Source organism: Cherax quadricarinatus, chromosome 89, assembly GCF_038502225.1.
Source record: "Cherax quadricarinatus isolate ZL_2023a chromosome 89, ASM3850222v1, whole genome shotgun sequence".
In the NCBI taxonomy this organism is placed as follows: Eukaryota; Metazoa; Arthropoda; class Malacostraca; order Decapoda; family Parastacidae; genus Cherax; species Cherax quadricarinatus.
Window position 1 is genome coordinate 9,007,828 of NC_091380.1, and position 20,360 is coordinate 9,028,187.

The following is a 20,360-nucleotide window of genomic DNA, read 5'->3' on the forward strand; positions in this document are numbered from 1 at the left end:
CAGTGTAGGGAGTGTTAGCCACCCAGGATAACCCAGGGTAGGGAGTGTTAGCCACCCAGGATAACCCAGGGTAGGGAGTGTTAGCCACCCAGGATAACCCAGGGTAGGGAGTGTTAGCCACCCAGGATAACCCAGGGTAGGGAGTGTTAGCCACCCAGGATAACCCAGTGTAGGGAGTGTTAGCCACCCAGGATAACCCAGGGTAGGGAGTGTTAGCCACCCAGGATAACCCAGGGTAGGGAGTGTTAGCCACCCAGGATAACCCAGGGTAGGGAGTGTTAGCCACCCAGGATAACCCAGGGTAGGGAGTGTTAGCCACCCAGGATAACCCAGGGTAGGGAGTGTTAGCCACCCAGGATAACCCAGTGTAGGGAGTGTTAGCCACCCAGGATAACCCAGGGTAGGGAGTGTTAGCCACCCAGGATAACCCAGGGTAGGGAGTGTTAGCCACCCATGATAACCCAGGGTAGGGAGTGTTAGCCACCCAGGATAACCCAGGGTAGGGAGTGTTAGCCACCCAGGATAACCCAGGGTAGGGAGGGTTAGCCACCCATGATAACCCAGGGTAGGGAGTGTTAGCCACCCAGGATAACCCAGGGTAGGGAGTTTTAGCCACCCAGGATAACCCAGGGTAGGGAGGGTTAGCCACCCATGATAACCCAGGGTAGGGAGTGTTAGCCACCCAGGATAACCCAGGGTAGGGAGTGTTAGCCACCCAGGATAACCCAGGGTAGGGAGGGTTAGCCACCCATGATAACCCAGGGTAGGGAGTGTTAGCCACCCAGGATAACCCAGGGTAGGGAGGGTTAGCCACCCATGATAACCCAGGGTAGGGAGTGTTAGCCACCCAGGATAACCCAGGGTAGGGAGTGTTAGCCACCCAGGATAAGGACCCTTGGCAGGGCGCAGTTCCTGACGAATCAATCAAGTCAAACCTGTGTGTAATGGCTTAACGAAACTCAAGAGCGAAACGTTGCCACAATAAAATATGGCATGAGTTGTACATGTGCACTTTTATCTAACATGAGGTGGTCAGTCTGTCAGTCTTGACACACTGAACATTTCTCAAGGTTGAGGGACTGACCATCGCGTATTTCCCTCCGCATATCTTCTTTTGTACTTAGCCACCTCTGTAATGGACCGAAGATGTCGGCAGAGCGGGTCACACATGTCGACACTGACACATGTCCACACTGACACATGTCCACACTGACACATGTCGACACTGACACATGTCGACACTGAAGATATACACGAGTCACACTTACAAATTATCCACACATAGGAGAATGTGACTTGTCACATTTCGGTCAGACTTAAAATAATAAATATGTGACTTGTATATCTACTAGTGACTTGTATATCTACTGGAGTTAGCTGGAGTTTACCTGGAGAAAGTTCTGGGGGTCAACGCCCCCGCGGCCCGGTCTGTGACCAGGCCTCCTGGTGGATCAGAGCCTGATCAACCAGGCTGTTGCTGCTGGCTGCACGCAAACCAACGTACGAGCCACAGCTCGGCTGATCAGGAACCGACTTTAGGTGCTTGTCCAGTGCCAGCTTGAAGACTGCCAGGGGTCTGTTGGTAATCCCCATTATGTATGCTGGGAGGCAGTTGAACAGTCTCGGGCCCCTGACACTTATTGTATGGTCTCTTAACGTGCTAGTGACACCCCTGCTTTTCATTGGGGGGATGTTGCATCGTCTGCCAAGTCTTTTGCTTTCGTAGTGAGTGATTTTCGTGTGCAAGTTCGGTACTAGTCCCTCTAGGATTTTCCAGGTGTATATAATCATGTATCTCTCCCTCCTGCGTTCCAGGGAATACAGGTTTAGGAACCTCAAGCGCTCCCAGTAATTGAGGTGTTTTATCTCCGTTATGCGCGCCGTGAAGGTTCTCTGTACATTTTCTAGGTCAGCAATTTCACCTGCCTTGAAAGGTGCTGTTAGTGTGCAGCAATATTCCAGCCTAGATAGAACAAGTGACCTGAAGAGTGTCATCATGGGCTTGGCATCCCTAGTTTTGAAGGTTCTCATTATCCATCCTGTCATTTTTCTAGCAGATGCGATTGATACAATGTTATGGTCCTTGAAGGTGAGATCCTCCGACATGATCACTCCCAGGTCTTTGACGTTGGTGTTTCGCTTTATTTTGTGGCCAGAATTTGTTTTGTACTCTGATGAAGATTTAATTTCCTCGTGTTTACCATATCTGAGTAATTGAAATTTCTCATCGTTGAACTTCATATTGTTTTCTGCAGCCCATTGAAAGATTTGGTTGATGTCCTCCTGGAGCCTTGCAGTGTCTGTAATGGAAGACACTGTCATGCAGATTCGGGTGTCATCTGCAAAGGAAGACACGGTGCTGTGGCTGACATCCTTGTCTATGTCGGATACGAGGATGAGGAACAAGATGGGAGCGAGTACTGTGCCTTGTGGAACAGAGCTTTTCACCGTAGCTGCCTCGGACTTTACTCTGTTGACGACTACTCTCTGTGTTCTGTTAATGAGGAAATTATAGATCCATCGACCGACTTTTCCTGTTATTCCTGTTATTCCATGGTCACACTTGTCGAAGGCTTTTGCAAAGTCTGTATATATTACATCTGCATTCTTTTTGTCTTCTAATGCATTTAGGACCTTGTCGTAGTGATCCAATAGTTGAGACAGACAGAAGCGACCTGTTCTAAACCCATGTTGCCCTGGGTTGTGTAACTGATGGGTTTCTAGATGGGTGGTGATCTTGCTTCTTAGGACCCTTTCAAAGATTTTTATGATATGAGATGTTAGTGCTATCGGTCTGTGGTTCTTTGCTGTTGCTTTATTGCCCCCTTTGTGGAGTGGGGCTATGTCTGTTGTTTTTAGTAACTGTGGGACGACCCCCGTGTCCATGCTCCCTCTCCATAGGATGGAAAAGGCTCGTGATAGGGGCTTCTTGCAGTTCTTGATGAACACGGAGTTCCATGAGTCTGGCCCTGGGACAGAGTGCATGGGCATGTCATTTATCGCCTGTTCGAAGTCATTTGGCGTCAGGATAACATCAGATAGGCTTGTGTTAATCAAATTCTGTGGCTCTCTCATAAAAAATTCATTTTGATCTTCGACTCTCAGTCTGGTTAGCGGCTTGCTAAAAACTGAGTCATTTTGGGACTTGAGTAGCTCACTCATTTCCTTGCTGTCATCTGTGTAGAACCCATCTTGTTTAAGTAGGGGCCCAATACTGGACGTTGTTCTCGACTTTGATTTGGCATATGAGAAGAAATACTTTGGGTTTCTGTCGATTTCATTTATGGCTTTTAGTTCTTCCCGCGATTCCTGACTCCTATAAGATTCCTTTAGCTTAAGTTCGATGCTTGCTATTTCTCTGACCAGTGTCTTCCTACGCATTTCAGATATATTGACCTCTTTTAGCCGCTCTGTTATTCTTTTCCGTCGCCTGTAAAGGGAGCGCCTGTCTCTTTCTATTTTACATCTACTCCTCCTTTTTCTTAGAGGAATAAGCCTTGTGCATACATCGAGTGCCACCAAGTTAATCTGTTCTAGGCATAAGTTGGGGTCTGTGTTGCTTAGTATATTTTCCCAGCTTATATCGGTTAGGACTTGGTTTATTTGGTCCCACTTTATGTTTTTGTTATTGAAGTTGAATTTGGTGAATGCTCCCTCGTGACTAGTCTCATTATGTCAGTCTGGGGCTCCGCGCATACATGTCTGAACCTCAATTATGTTGTGATCTGAGTATATTGTTTTTGATATGGTGACATTTCTTATCAGATCATCACTGTTAGTGAAGATGAGGTCTAGTGTATTCTCCAGTCTAGTAGGCTCTATTATTTGCTGGTTTAAATTGAATTTTGTGCAGAGATTTAAAAGCTCGTGTGAGTGTGAGTTTTCATCAGAGCTGCCTCCTGGTGTTATTACTGCAACAATATTATTTGCTATATTCCTCCATTTTAGGTGCCTTAAGTTGAAATCCCCCAGGAGCAAGATGTTGGGTGCAGGAGCTAGAAGATTTTCCAGACAGTGGTCAATTTTTAACAGCTGTTCCTGGAATTGCTGGGATGTTGCATCCGGAGGCTTATAGACTACCACAATGACTAGGTTTTGGTTCTCGACCTTTACTGCTAAAACTTCCACTACATCATTTGAGGCATTAAGCAGTTCTGTGCAAACAAGTGACTCTGCAATGTACAGGCCAACCCCCCCCCCTTTTTGCCTGTTCACTCTGTCACATCTGTATAGGTTGTAACCTGGGATCCATATTTCGTTGTCCAAGTGATCCTTTATGTGGGTCTCAGTGAAAGCCGCGAACATTGCCTTTGCCTCTGCAAGCAGTCCACGGATGAAAGGTATTTTGTTGTTTGTTGCTGGCTTTAGACCCTGTATATTTGCAAAGAAGAATGTCATCGGACTGGTGGTATTGTTGGTACTGGGGGGGGGGATTTTTTTTCCGGCATTAGTATCTGTATCTGTTGGTTTGGAGTTGAGGCCATCGACTGTGGTTCCACTCCAGGAATGACTGGATTTGGTGTACGATTTCTGCCATTTCCTGCCAGTTTTTTTTCCTTCCTGGCACTAAAAAGCCTCTCCCTCTTGAGTGGCTGTGGCTACCCAGGTTTTCCCATGGCCTGGATGTTTTGTATCTTTTTGTCCCCTTTAGATGGTATGCCTGGCAATTTAAGTTATAGCACAGTCTTTCCTGTACTGAAAAGGTACACAGTTCAGGGTGAAAAAGCTTACAGGAAGGGAGTTTGCATTTTCCTGTTGTCATATGGGCATGGCATTTTCTAGGGTGGTCATAGTTGCACGTCCCATCTGTTTTTCCAGATTTCCCATGCCAGCAGATACCAAGTGCATAGTATGTGCACAGGCTTGGTTTCCGTTTGCCTTGGGTTTCTGTGACTGTATTCCCTGTTGGTGCATGTTTACCTGTCTTATTCCTATCCTCCCTAGCACCAACAATGGAGCTCCCACCAGTTGTTTTTGGTAATATATCCTCACTATTGCTAGTGGAGTCCTCTTGTTTGCTATTTCCTGTGGTATTTCTAGTTTGCAATATTGGTTTTATCTTATCTTTGACTACACTTGTTTCCCCACTACGGCTCCTGTCCCCTATGAGGACTTGTATATCTACTAGTGACTTGTATATCTACTAGTGACTTGTATATCTACTAGTGACTTGTATATCTACTAGTGACTTGTATATCTACTAGTGACTTGTATATCTACTAGTGACTTGTATATCTACTAGTGACTTGTATATCTACTAGTGACTTGTATATCTACTAGTGACTTGTATATCTACTAGTGACTTGTATATCTACTGGTGACTTGTATATCTACTAGTGACTTGTATATCTACTAGTGACTTGTATATCTACTAGTGACTTGTATATCTACTAGTGACTTGTATATCTACTAGTGACTTGTATATCTACTAGTGACTTGTATATCTACAAGTGTCTTGTATACATACAAGTGTCTTGTATACATACAAGTGCCTTGTATATCTACAAGCCAATATTATGTTCCATTAATAATCTGTAATCTTCAGAAAAGTTCTCAGAAGTCAACAATATCTGCAAACTTAATTACTTATCTCACAAAAATTATATTTTAAAAACTTGTGATAAACATCGCTGGAGTAGAGATACCTGGTACATGAGTCAGCTTATAACCTTCAGCAGTGTGAGGCTAGTGGCTCACAATCCAGGGAGCCGGGTTACACCCTGGGGTGAGTGCAAATAGTGGCTCACAATCCATGGAGCCGGGTTACACCCTGGGGTGAGTGCAAATAGTGGCTCACAATCCAGGGAGCCGGGTTACACCCTGGGGTGAGTGCAAATAGTGGCTCACTATCCAGGGAGCCGGGTTACACCCTGGGGTGAGTGCAAATAGTGGCTCACAATCCAGGGAGCCGGGTTACACCCTGGGGTGAGTGCAAATAGTGGCTCACTATCCAGGGAGCCGGGTTACACCCTGGGGTGAGTGCAAATAGTGGCTCACAATCCAGTGATCCGGGTTACACCCTGGGGTGAGTGCAAATAGTGGGTCACAATCCAGCGATCCGGGTTACACCCTGGGGTGAGTGCAAATAGTGGCTCACAATCCAGCGATCCGGGTTACACCCTGGGGTGAGTGCAAATAGTGGCTCACAATCCAGCGATCCGGGTTACACCCTGGGTGAGTGCAAATAGTGGCTCACAATCCAGCGATCCGGGTTACACCCTGGGGTGAGTGCAGATGTTGGTCTGGTATTCTCAAGCTTAGTGATCATGTGTGTCTGTATTCACCTATTTGTGGTGGCAGGGGTCGAGTTACAGCTCCTGGCCTCACCTCTTCGCTAGTCACTACTAGGTCCACTCTCTCCCTGCTCCAAGAGCGTTGTCGTACCTCTTCTTAAATCTATGTATGGATCCTGTCTCCACTACATCACTCTCCAGATTTTTCCACTTCCTGACTGCTCTAAGGCTAAAGAGATACTTCCTAACATCCCTGTGACTCATCTGAGTTTTCAACTTCCAACTGTGACCCCTTCTGTGTCCCACCTGTGGAACAGTCTTACCCTGTCAATCTTGTCAGTGCCTCTCAGTATTTTATACGTCGTCATTACGTCTCCCCTGTCCCTCCTGTCTTCCAGTATCGTCAGGTTGAGTTTCCTTAACCTGTCCTCATAGGACATGCTCCTTAGCTCCTGGACTAGTCTTGTTGCAAACCTTTACACTGTCTCTAATATCTTGACGTGCTTGACCAGGTGTGGGTTCTAAACTGGTGCTGCATACTCCAGTATGGGCCTGATGTACACGGTGTACAGTCTTCAACGATTCCTTACTGAGGTATCGGAACGCTATTCTCAGGTTTGCCAGGCGCCCATATGCTGCAGCAGTTATCTGGTTGATGTGCGCCTCAGGAGATGTGCTCGGTGTTATACTCACCCCAAGATCTTTTTCCTTGAGTGAGGTTTGCAGTCTTTGACCCCCTAGCCTGTACTCTGTCTGCGGTCTTCTTTGACTTTCCACAATCTTATGACATTGACATTAATGTTGAATACAATACTGTTGATAAATGTAATGAACACAATGTTGGTGATGACAGTTATAGTGATGCTTGTAATATTAGTGGAGGAGGGAATGTGAGTGGTGGTGTCACCTATCATACATTCACACATGAACGGCGTCGTGCTCTGAGTAAACAAAGACTCCCACGAGGCCTTACAACTGGAAGTGCACTTAACAAACTCATGGACAAGGGTAACACTGTTGACATTGATAACCTCTTCTATTTATATGAAAAATTTTTTCATTATGCTGAGAAACTCAACAAGATCCCAGGACTTCTGTAATGGATCAAAACTCGTATAAACTTTCTATATTAAGCTGGAATATTGCATCACTTAGAAAAAGACTTCCTGAACTTCATCATAAAGTAACCACTGAACCCATTGATGTTGTGTGTCTACAAGAGTGCAGAGTCCCTGAAAAATCCCAACCCCCTAAATTACCATCATTTGTTGCATATAATCTCAAATCTACTAACTCTTGTGTTCTATATATTAAAAAATCACTTCCCCATCAACTTCTTGCACATAAGACAACAGAGGGGCTACAGTATCACGGTGTTAGGATTTATATAGGGAACTCTGCTCTCAACATATTTAACTTGTACGCTCCTGCTGATAAGTTTAATTACTTGGAGCTCCCAACTTGTGCTCTTTCTGAGCCTACTTTTATTATTGGTGATTATAATGCGAGACACAAAAGCATTGGAAACTCTCAGTTTGGTAATCGTAATGGTAATCAACTGTTGTCACTCTCAAACAGTCATGATAATGTGCAAATTGTAGGTGACCTTGAAGCCACACATATCTATGGAGGCGTCCTTGATCTGTGCCTGGGCTTCAACATTATTACCTTTGTAACCAGTTAAGCTATCATAACTTTGGGGCCCAGTCCCTGGACCCATTATGTACCTTTGTAATCTTTTGACTACCTCCCACAGGATGGGTATGGGGTGCATAATAAACATATTAAACTAACTAAAACTAACATTACTTCCGCCAGCTGTGAGTCTTCCATTATAACAGATATAGCGTCTGATCATTTCCCAAGGCTAACCTCACTAGATATTGGTAATACTATCCTTCCTGGTGGGATATTCAAACGGAAACGTTTTAATGTTCCCACTGATAAGCATGATGACTTTGTTGCACATGTGACTGACTGGTATAATTCCTATGAGTGTTCCTCTGTTGAGACTTTTAACAATGACCTTGTGAGCAGTATTCAGAACTAATTAGAGCCGCCACTGAAACCTCTTGGTACTCTAAACCCAATAAACTTCCATAATAATCATACCTCCTTTAAAACCCATACTTATTACAATGATTCTAAACTTCGTACACTGAAACGTACTGCTCGCAGACTAGGCCTAGCCTATAGAAACCATCGTACCCCTGAAATGCTGAGCCTCTTCCAAACTGCCCTTGCTGCTGCCAGAGAGCGTATGACAGAGCTGCGGCAAACAGACTGGGAAAAATTTGTCAACGGTCTTAATGCTCACACCCCACTTAGCCGGGCACCCTCATCCCTTATTACCTTTGTAAATTGTGAGTTCATTACCTTTGTAAATTGCGAGTTCATTACCTCTGTAACTTGCTCAGCTATCAAAACTTTGGAGTCCAGTCCCTGGACCAATTATGTACCTCTGTAATCTTTTGACTACCGCCCACAGGATGGGTATGTGGTGCATAATAAACATATTATACTACTCATCCCTTACATAGGGCGAATGAGTTAGTCAGTGCTTGGGCTGCTACATCTAGCTATGACAGTCTTCCCAGTACCACACAGGCGAAATTAATGGACAAATATGATGCAAGGGAGAGACTTGTTTGCTTTATGCTCAGCAAGGCAGATGACTGCAACATTCCTTTCACTAATTATGAACTTGATGCAGCACTAACTAAGGGCAACTCCACGTCGCCTGGTGAGGATGGTATTACTTACAACATACTCAGATTGCTGTGTCGAGTACCAGGTAATCCTTTACTTGAATTATATAACATGAGTTATGTCACTGGGGAGCTCCCTAAATCATGGACCAACAGCCTCATTATTCCCATTCCGAAGCCCAATCAACAAAATGCATTTCGCCCAATATCTCTTACTAGCTGCTTGTGTAAAACATTTGAGAGAATGATTGTTAATCGTCTCATGTACAGAATCAAACAATTTTTGTCTCCCCGGTTGCATGGTTTCATGCATGGAAGGAGTGTGCATCATTGCATTACCACCTTTCTCACTCTGCACACTAACAGCTCATACACTAACTTCCTTGACCTTAAATCAGCTTTTGATGTAGCCAGCCAACATGTAATCATTAGTGAACTTGCCAGAATGGATGTTGGAGGATGGCTTCTCCGCTGGATTAAAGGCTACCTGTTCAACAGAAAGTCGTCTGTGTTGTTCCAGGGACATAGAAGTGTAACTAAAGACTTTGAATTAGGAACCCCACAGGGAGGTGTGCTTAGTCCCACACTGTTCAATGTTCTAATTAATGCATTACTTAATGCTATGCCTAGCCAGCCCCATCATTATATGATTAGTTTTGCTGATAAAATGATTCACACCACCGGATTCTCCAACACCCAAAATATTCTTGATCATGTACTAGCCTCGTGTCAGGACCTGGGGTTGATAATCTCTACTGATAAAACAAAGATACTCAACAGGCGTCCTCCTCGACAGAGAGGCACAGTTCGTCAGATCCAGTTGCATGATGGCTCTCTTCTAGAATATGTAAGCAGATACATGTATCTAGGCTTTGAGGTTCCACTGCTTGGACCTGTTGTAACGAGACTTTGTCGCCAATACAAAGAAAGGCTGAGAGCACTTACAGTTGTGGCTGGGTTTTCATCCCAGGTATGGTGCTAATGTTAAAATTGTGAAAATGATGTATCTTGCTTATATTAGATCATTGGTTGATTATGCGGCGCCACTACTTGCACTCGTGTCTGACTGGAAGCTTGGAGGGCTGGAAAAACTGCAAAACGAAGCAATGAGGATCATTTTAGGATGCCCTCGTACTGCCAAAATTTTAAATATGCAAAAAGAACTTGATATTCCAAGCATCAGAGATCGTGTTACTGAAAGAAATATCCTAATTGGGGTTAATATGCTCAGGCAAGCCCATTCAAACCCCTGCACAGAAGCCCTCCAAACTTTCCTCAGCACTGGTGAACACTCCTCCAGATGGATCGAAAAAACTGGAACCGACCTCCGCATGAATCAGATACATGATCTATGTCAAGTTAGGCAACAGCGGCACTTCTCCGCTCCATGGAATGTTATCCCATTCCAAACTACCATTCCTCCATTTCCCCCCCAAACTATTTCTTAAATCACAACCAAAACTTCGCCTTGAAGCCAAACATGATGCCTTAAGGTGTATTGATAACTTAGTCACACAGCACACACTCTCGCAAATTATTTACGTTGATGGTTCTGTTCACCAGTCCACTGGTGCAGCTGGTAGTGCTGCTGTTGTCATACACTGGTGCAGCTGGTAGTGCTGCTGTTGTCATACACTGGTGCAGCTGGTAGTGTTGATGTTGTCGTACACTGGTGCAGCTGGTAGTGCTGCTGTTGTCATACACTGGTGCAGCTGGTAGTGCTGCTGTTGTCATACACTGGTGCAGCTGGTAGTGCTGCTGTTGTCATACACTGGTGCAGCTGGTAGTGCTGCTGTTGTCGTACACTGGTGCAGCTGGTAGTGCTGCTGTCATACAGAGTGATGGCTCTCATAAAGAAATTGGAGCACGCATTAATAACTGGGCCTCTACCCTTCAGACAGAACTGTTTGCCATACTCCTTGCACTCAAATGCGTCCATGTATCTAAGGTTGACACTTTATTTGTAACTGATTCTCTGTCATCCATAAATGCTCTCAACTCATTAAGTATAAATTGTGGCATGCTTTTGTCAGAAGCCAGACACAGGTATGGTAAGATTGTGGACAGTGGAGTCAGAGTGCACATGCTTGTGTCAGAAGCCAGACACAGGTATGGTAAGATTGTGGACAGTGGAGTCAGAGTGCACATGCTTGTGTCAGAAGCCAGACACAGGTATGGTAAGATTGTGGACAGTGGAGTCAGAGTGCACATGCTTGTGTCAGAAGTCAGACACAGGTATGGTAAGATTGTGGACGGTGGAGTCAGAGTGCACATGCTCTGGATTCCATCTCACATTGGTCTTCAGATGCATGATAGAACTGATAAATTGGCTAAGCTGTATGCTTTCAAAGAGGGAGTAGATTACAATCTTGGGTTGTCAGTTAGCAGTTTGAGAACAATAATACGAAAAGAACTTCAACTGAACTTTATTGACTTAAGACTCAGGGAGATTGACACAAGTCAGTCCATCTATCATCATTCCATCATGCAGGAGGAGCCACATGTCTATGGTGCATCCAACAAGATAAGCAGACTCTTGGATGTCACTACTGCCCGGCTCCGGCTGTCACTACCGCCCGGCTCCGGCTGGGTTACAAGTATCTTTGGCAGGTTAAATCACCACCACCAGATGTAGACCAAAAGAAATGTAAACTTTGCCAGATGGACTATTGTCACACCTTGCGTCATTATGTACTGGAGTGTGATCAAATTAATGAATTTAGAAACAACTCACTCAGAAATGTTCAAGAAATGGCAAAGTATTTTATCCACAGTGGTATATTGCAGACCATTCTGGAGAAATACCCTGACTGCTAGCTGTAAATAAAGCATTACCACATGTGTGCATGTGTGTGTGTGTGTGTGTGTGTGTGTGTGTGTGTGTGTGTGTGTGTGTGTGTGTGTGTGTGTGTGTGTGTGTGTGTGTGTGGGTGTGTGTGAGGGTGTGTGTGTGTGTGTACTCACCTATTTGTGGTTGTACTCACCTATTTGTGGTTGCAGGGGTCGAGTCATAGCTCCTGGCCCCGCCTCTTCACTGATTGCTACTAGGTCCTCTCTCTCCCTGCTACATGAGCTTTATCATACCTCGCCTTAAAACTATGTATGGTTCCTGCCTCCACTACTTCACTTTCTAGACTATTCCATGACTTGACTACTCTATGACTGAAGAAATACTTCCTAACATCCCTTCGATTCATTCGAGTCTTCAACTTCCAATTGTGACCTCTTGTGTCTGTGTCCCATCTCTGGAACATCCTGTCTTTGTCCACCTTGTCTATTCCGCACAGTATTTTATATGTCGTTATCATGTCTCCCCTGACCCTCCTGGCCTCCAGTGTCGTCAGGCCGATTTCCCTCAACCTTTCTTCGTAGGACAATCCCCGTAGCTCTGGGACTAGTCTTGTTGCAAACCTTTGCACTTTCTCTAATTTCTTGACGTGCTTGACTAGGTGTGGATTCCAAACTGGTGCTGCATACTCCAGTATGGGCCTGACGTAAATGGTATACAGGGTCTTGAACGACTCCTTACTGAGGTATCGGAACGCTATCCGTAGGTTTGCCAGGCGCCCGTATGCTGTGTGTGTGTGTGTGTGTGTGTGTGTGTGTGTGTGTGTGTGTGTGTGTGTGTGTGTGTGTGTGTGTGTGTGTGGGTGTGTGTGAGGGTGTGTGTGTGTGTGTGTGTGTGTGTGTGTGTGTGTGTGTGTGTGTGTGTGTGTGTGTGTGTGTGTGGGTGTGTGTGAGGGTGTGTGTGTGTGTGTGTGTGTGTGTGTGTGTGTGTGTGTGTGTGTGTGTGTGTGTGTGTGTGTGTGTGTGTGTGTGGGTGTGTGTGTGGGTGTGTGTGATGGTGTGTGTACTCACCTATTTGTACTCACCTATTTGTGGTTGCAGGGGTCGAGTCCTAGCTCCTGGCCCCGCCTCTTCACCGGTTGCTACTAGGCCCTCTCTCTCCCCGCTCCATGAGCTTTATCAAACCTCGTCTTAAAACTGTGTATGGTTCCTGCCTCCACTACGTCATTTTCTAGGCTATTCCACTGCCTTACAACTCTATGACTGAAGAAATACTTCCTACTATCTCTCTGACTCATTTGTGTCTTCAACTTCCAATTGTGGCCTCTTGTTTCTGTGTCCCCTCCCTGGAACATCCTGTCTTTGTCCACCTTGTCTATTCCACGCAGTATTTTATATGTCGTTATCATGTCTCCCCTGACCCTCCTGTCCTCCAGTGTGGTCAGGCCGATTTCCCTTAATCTTTCTTCATAGGACATTCCCCTTAGCTCTGTAACTAACCTTGTCGCAAACCTTTGTACTTTCTCTAGTTTCTTGACGTGCTTTATCAAGTGCGGGTTCCAAACAGGTGCTGCATACTCCAGTATGGGCCTGACATACACGGTGTACAGTGTCTTGAATGATTCCTTACTAAGGTATCGGAATGCTGTTCTCAAGTTTGCCAGGCGCCCATATGCTGCAGCAGTTATCTGATTGATGTGTGCTTCCGGAGACATGCTCGGTGTTATACTCACCCCAAGATCTTTCTCCTTGAGTGAGGTTTGCAGTCTTTGGCCACCTAGCCTATACTCTGTGGTCTTCTGTGCCCCTCCCCCATCTTCATGACTTTGCATTTGGCAGGATTAAATTCGAGAAGCCATTTGCTGGACCAGGTGTCCAGTCTGTCCAGGTCTCTTTGAAGTCCTGCCTGGTCCTCATCAGATTTAATTCTCCTCATTAACTTCACATCATCTGCAAACAGGGACACTTCTGAGTCTAACCCTTCCGTCATGTCGTTCACATATACCAAAAATAGCACTGGTCCTAGGACCGACCCCTGTGGGACCCCGCTCGTCACAGGTGCCCACTGTGATACATCATTACGTACCATGACTCGTTGTTGCCTCCCTGTCAGGTATTCTCTGATCCATTGCAGTGCCCTTCCTGTTATATGCGCCTGATGCTCTAGCTTCTGCACTAATCTCTTGTGAGGAACTGTGTCAAAGGCCTTCTTGCAGTCCAAGAAGATGCAATCAACCCACCCCTCTCTCTCTTGTCTTACTTCTGTTATTTTATCATAAAACTCCAGAAGGTTTGTGACACAGGATTTGCCTTCCGTGAATCCGTGCTTGGTTGTGTGTGTGTGTGTGTGTGTGTGTGTGTGTGTGTGTGTGTGTGTGTGTGTGTGTGTGTGTGTGTGTGTGTGTGTGTGTGTGTGTGTGGGGGTGTGTGTGAGGGTGTGGTGGTGTTTGTGTGTGTGTGTGTGTGTGTGTGTGTGTGTGTGTGTGTGTGTGTGTGTGTGTGTGTGTGTGTGTGTGTGTGTGGGTGTGTGTGAGGGTGTGTGTATGTGTGTGTGTGTGTGTGTGTGTGTGTGTGTGTGTGTGTGTGTGTGTGTGTGTGTGTGTGTGTGTGTGTGTGTGTGAGGGTGTGTGAGGGTGTGTGTGTGTGTGTGTGTGTGTGTGTACTCACCTAATTGTACTCACCTAATTGTGGTTGCAGGGGTCGAGACTCAGCTCTTGGCCCCGCCTCTTCACTGATCGCTACTGGATCCTCTCTCTCTCTGCTTCCTGAGCTTTGTCATACCTCTTCTTAAAACTATGTATGGTTCCTGCCTCCACTACTTCACTTGCTAGGCTATTCCACTTGCTGACAACTCTATGACTGAAGAAATACTTCCTAACGTCCCTGTGACTCGTCTGAGTCTTCAGCTTCCAGTTGTGATCCCTTGTCCCTATGTCCCCTCTCTGGAACATCCTACCTCTGTCCACCTTGTCTATTCCCCGCAGTATCTTGTATGTCGTTATCATGTCTCCCCTGACCCTTCTGTCCTCCAGTGTCGTCAGTCCGATTTCCCTTAACCTTTCCTCGTACGACATTCCCTTGAGCTCTGGGACTAGCCTTGTTGCAAACCTTTGTACTTTCTCTAACTTCTTGACGTGCTTGACCAGGTGTGGGTTCCAGACTGGTGCTGCATACTCCAGTATGGGCCTAACATACACAGTGTACAGTGTCTTGAACTATTCCTTATTAAGGTATCGGAACGCTATTCTCAGGTTTGCCAGGCGTCCGTATGCTGCAGCGGTTATTTGGTTGATGTGTGCCTCCGGTGATGTGCTCGGTTTTATGGTCACCCCAAGGTCTTTCTCCCTGAGTGAGGTTTGTAGTCTTTGTCCACCTAGCCTATACTCTGTCTGCGGTCTTCTTTGCCCCTCCCCAATCTTCATGACTTTGCATTTGGCTGGATTGAATTCGAGAAGCCAGTTGCTGGACCACATGTCCAGCCTGTCCAGGTCTCTTTGCAGTCCTGCCTCATCCTCATCCGATTTAATTCTTCTCATCAACTTCACGTCATCTGCGAACAGGGACACTTCAGAGTCTATTCCTTCCATCATGTCGTTCACATATATCAAAAATAGCACTGGTCCTAGAACTGACCCCTGTGGGACCCCGCTCGTAACAGGCGCCCACTGTGATACCTCTTCACGTACCATGACTCGTTGCTGCCTCCCTGTCAGGTATTCCCTTATCCATTGCAGTGCCCTCCCTTTTACGTGCGCCTGATCCTCCAGCTTCTGCACTAATCTCTTGTGGGGAACTGTGTCAAAGACCTTCCTTCAGTCTAGGAAAACGCAATCTACCCACCCCTCTCTCTCGTGTCTTACTTCTGTTACCTTGTCATAAAACTCCAGGAGGTTTGTGATACAAGATTTGCCTTCCATGAACCCATGCTGGTTTTCATTTATAATTTGTTCCTTTCCAGGTGTTCGACCACTCTCCTCCTGATAATCTTCTCCATGACTTTGCACACAATACATGTCAGAGACACAGGTCTGTAGTGTGTGTGTGTGTGTGTGTGTGTGTGTGTGTGTGTGTGTGTGTGTACTCACCTAGTTGTACTCACCTAGTTGAGGTTGCGGGGGTCGAGTCCGAGCTCCTGGCCCCGCCTCTTCACTGATCGCTACTAGGTCACTCTCCCTGAGCCGTGAGCTTTATCATACCTCTGCTTAAAGCTATGTATGGATCCTGCCTCCACTACATCGCTTCCCAAACTATTCCACTTACTGACTACTCTGTGGCTGAAGAAATACTTCCTAACATCCCTGTGATTCATCTGTGTCTTCAGCTTCCAACTGTGTCCCCTTGTTACTGTGTCCAATCTCTGGAACATCCTGTCTTTGTCCACCTTGTCAATTCCTCTCAGTATTTTGTATGTCGTTATCATGTGTGTGAGTGTGTGTGTGAGTGTGTGTGTGTGTGTGTGTGTGTGTGTGTGTGTGTGTGTGTATGTGTGTGTGTGTGTGTGTGTGTGTGTGTGTGTGTGTGTGTGTGTGTGTGTGTGTGTGTGTGTGTGTGTGTGACTCAACAATCAATATTTGCACCAATAACTCATTCCAGTTGTGACCGGGTGTGGAAGTGTGAATTGCTCATTACTCAATGGTCCAAGTCGGACCGAAACGTCGTCGTAAGCTTCTCTCTTGTATGTGCGGGTTATTTGTGTATAATTTGTTCATGATTGTAGCCATGTATAAACGTAAGTAACCATTCTTACAGTATTCATTACCTTTGTACCTAGTTCAGCTATCAAAACTTTGGGGGCCCAGTCCCTGGACCCATTATGTACCTCTGTAATCTTTTGACTACCGCCCACAGGATGGGTATGGGCTGCATAATAAACATATTAAACTAAAAGCCCTAGGAGTGATTCCTGTGGAACCCCACTCGTTACAGGCGCCCACTCTGACACCCCGCCACGTACCATCATTTGTTCTGTGTACTCACCTATTTGTGGTTGCAGGGGTCGATTCACAGCTCCTGGCCCCGCCTCTTCGCTGATTGCTACTAGGTCCTCTCTCTCCCTGCCCCATGAGCTCTATCATACCTCTCCTTAAAACTGTGCATGGTTCCCGCCTCCACTACGTCACTTTCTAGGCTATTCCACGGCCTGACTACATTATGACTGAAGAAATACTTCCTAACATCCCTTTGATTCATCTGAGTCTTCAACTTCCAATTGTGACCTCTTGTGTCTGTGTCCCTTCTCTGGAACATCCCGTCTTTGTCCACCTTGTCTATTCCGCGCAGTATTTTATATGTCGTTATCATGTCTCCCCTGACCCTCCTGTCCTCCAGTGTCGTCAGGCCGATTTCCCTCAACCTTCGTAGGACAATCCCCGTAGCTCTGGGACTAGTCTTGTTGCAAACCTTTGCACATTCTCTAATTTCTTGACGTGTTTGACTAGGTGTGGATTCCAAACTGGTGCTGCATACTCCAGTATGGGCCTGACGTAAATGGTATACAGAGTCTTAAACGAATCCTTACTGAGGTATCGGAACGCTATCCGTAGGTTTGCCATGCGCCCGTATGCTGCAGCAGTTATCTGACTGATGTGCGCCTCAGGAGATATGCTCGGTGTTATACTCACCCCTAGATCTTTTTCCTTGAGTGAGGTTTGCAGTCTTTGGCCATCTAAACTATATTGTGTCTGCGGTCTTCTTTGCCCTTCCCCAATCTTCATGACTTTGCATTTGGCAGGGTTAACTTCAAGGAGCCAGTTGCTGGACCAGGCTTGTAGCCTGTCCAGGTCTCTTTGTAGTCCTGCCTGATCCTCATCCGATTTGATTCTTCTCATTAACTTCGCATCATCTGCAAACAAGGACACTTCTGAGTCTATTCTTTCCATTATGTCGTTCACATATACCAAGAACAGCACAGGTCCTAGGACTGACCCCCGTGGAACCCCGCTTGTCACAGGGGCCCACTCTGACACCTCGTCGCGTACCATGACTCGTTGTTGCCTCCCTGTCAGGTATTCTCTGATCCATTGCAGTGCCTTTCCTGTTATGTGTGCCTGTGTGCATGTGCGTTTGTGTGTGTGTGTGTGTGTACTCACCTAGTTGTACTCACCTAGTTGAGGTTGCAGGGGTCGAGTCCAAGCTCCTGGCCCCGCCTCTTCACTGGTCGCTACTAGGTCACTCTCCCTGAACCATGAGCTTTATCGTACCTCTGCTTAAAGCTATGTATGGATCCTGACTCCACTACATCGCTTCCCAAACTATTCCACTTCCTGACTACTCTGTGGCTGAAGAAATACTTCCTAACATCCCTTTGATTCATCTGTGTCTTCAACTTCCAACTGTGTCCCCTTGTTACTGTGTCCAATCTCTGGAACATCCTGTCTTTGTCCACCTTGTCAATTCCTCTCAGTATTTTATAAGTCGTTATCATGTCCCCCCTATCTCTCCTGTCCTCCAGTGTCGTCAGGTTGATTTCCCTTAATCTCTCCTCATAGGACATACCTCTTAGCTCTGGGACTAGTCTTGTTGCAAACCTTTGCACTTTCTCTAGTTTCTTTACATGCTTGGCTAGGTGTGGGTTCCAAACTGGTGCCGCATACTCCAATATGGGCCTAACGTACACGGTGTACAGGGTCCTGAATGATTCCTTATTAAGATGTCGGAATGCTGTTCTGAGGTTTGCTAGGCGCCCATATGCTGCAGCAGTTATTTGGTTGATGTGCGCTTCAGGAGATGTGCCTGGTGTTATACTCACCCCAAGATCTTTTTCCTTGAGTGAGGTTTGTAGTCTCTGACCCCCTAGACTGTACTCCGTCTTCGGCCTTCTTTGCCCTTCCCCAATCTTCATGACTTTGCACTTGGTGGGATTGAACTCCAGGAGCCAATTGCTGGACCAGGTCTGCAGCCTGTCCAGATCCCTTTGTAGTTCTGCCTGGTCTTCGATCGAGTGAATTCTTCTCATCAACTTCACGTCATCTGCAAACAGGGACACCTCAGAGTCTATTCCTTCCGTCATGTCGTTCATAAATACCAGAAACAGCACTGGTCCTAGGACTGACCCCTGCGGGACCCCGCTGGTCACAGGTGCCCACTCTGACACCTCGCCACGTACCATGACTCGCTGCTGTCTTCCTGACAAGTATTCCCTGATCCATTGTAGTGCCTTCCCTGTTATCCCTGCTTGGTCCTCCAGTTTTTGCACCAATCTCTTGTGTGGAACTGTGTCAAACGCCTTCTTGCAGTCCAAGAAAATGCAATCCACCCACCCCTCTCTCTCTTGTCTTACTGCTGTCACCATGTCATAGAACTCCAGTAGGTTTGTGACACAGGATTTCCCATCCCTGAAACCATGTTGGCTGCTGTTGATGAGATCGTTCCTTTCTAGGTGTCCCACCACTCTTCTGATAATCTTCTCCATGATTTTGCATACTATACATGTCAGTGACACTGGTCTGTAGTTTAATGCTTCATGTCTGTCTCCTTTTTTAAAGATTGGGACTACATTTGCTGTCTTCCATGCCTCAGGCAATCTCCCTGTTTCGATAGATGTATTGAATATTGTTGTTAGGGGTACACATAGCGCCTCTGCTCCCTCTCTCAATACCCATGGGGAGATGTTATCTGGCCCCATTGCCTTTGAGGTATCTATCTGTGTGTGTGTGTGTGTGTGTGTGTGTGTAGGGAGCCCAAGACAAATTTTACAAGACGGAACAAGACAGCTCCGGGGCCCCTGTGTCATGTGGGTTTTCGATACGTGGATGGGTAAAAATACTCATGTAGGCTGGTAGTACGTATAATATATAACGGGAAGTATGGAAAGCGCCAACAGCCGACCTGTCTCTCTCTGCTGCCTAACTACGACTGACCCATAGTGCCTACGGGTGAGGGTGTTTGAAATCCTGCTATGGTCAGCAGCAATATGAATAATCAGTCAGTGATTCACGCAGACGGTTGGTAGTGAGTCATCTACTGGTACACTGGTTACTGGTAACTGGTTACTAGGAACTGGTACTACTACTGAGAGCTCGGCGTCAGCGGACTTGTTACAACTGTGGTTTCCGTGGCCATATTGCAATTAATTGTCCTGATAGTCACCCTAAGAGGCGTCGTGCTGATGATGAGTACCAGTCAGATCTTCCCTACTGTACTTATCATAGAATACATGGACATGACACATCTGAGTGCAATGCTCTCTACAACCTTCAGTACTCTAGGTCTTTCCGTGGCCGTTCCAACCGCAGAACCCGTAGAGGAAACAGACATCGTGGTTCTCAAACTAACCAGAACCAGGCTCATTCTTCCAATTCGGGGGAATTCGAGCGCCCCAGTCAAACCGTCCCATGGTGACAGTAGGTGATAATGAGTACACCATCCCCATTCACAATTCCTTTGAAGCCTTAAGCAGTCTCGAGAATGACAATCCTGCTGATGATGTTGCTTCACATGTCTCTGACGTAGATGATTTTGGGGATGAAGTGGAACAAATCTTTGCTGATGACAATCCACCTTTTTGTTTGCACATAACTTCCAATGCAACCATAGGCCCTATAGTGCAAGCATCTGTTCATAATGCGCATGTTCATTTGTTCATGGACTCTGGTGCGCAAGTCAATATTATCAGGTCTAGTTTGTTTAGGGA

At 46.2% G+C, this 20,360-nt stretch overlaps 2 protein-coding genes across 2 annotated transcripts in view; one reads left to right on the plus strand and one right to left on the minus strand.

Moving 5' to 3' along the window:
- LOC128697257 (uncharacterized) overlaps positions 1-20,360 on the minus strand; it is an 89,178-nt gene that overhangs the window by 21,612 nt on the left and 47,206 nt on the right. The window lies entirely within an intron of this gene.
- Positions 6,102-20,360, plus strand: part of LOC128697302 (uncharacterized) — a 54,835-nt gene continuing 40,576 nt past the window's right edge. Inside the window, exon 1 of the mRNA XM_070104159.1 lies at positions 6,102-6,224. The gene's annotated coding sequence lies outside the window, so the exon portion shown is untranslated. The remainder of the gene's footprint in view (positions 6,225-20,360) is intronic.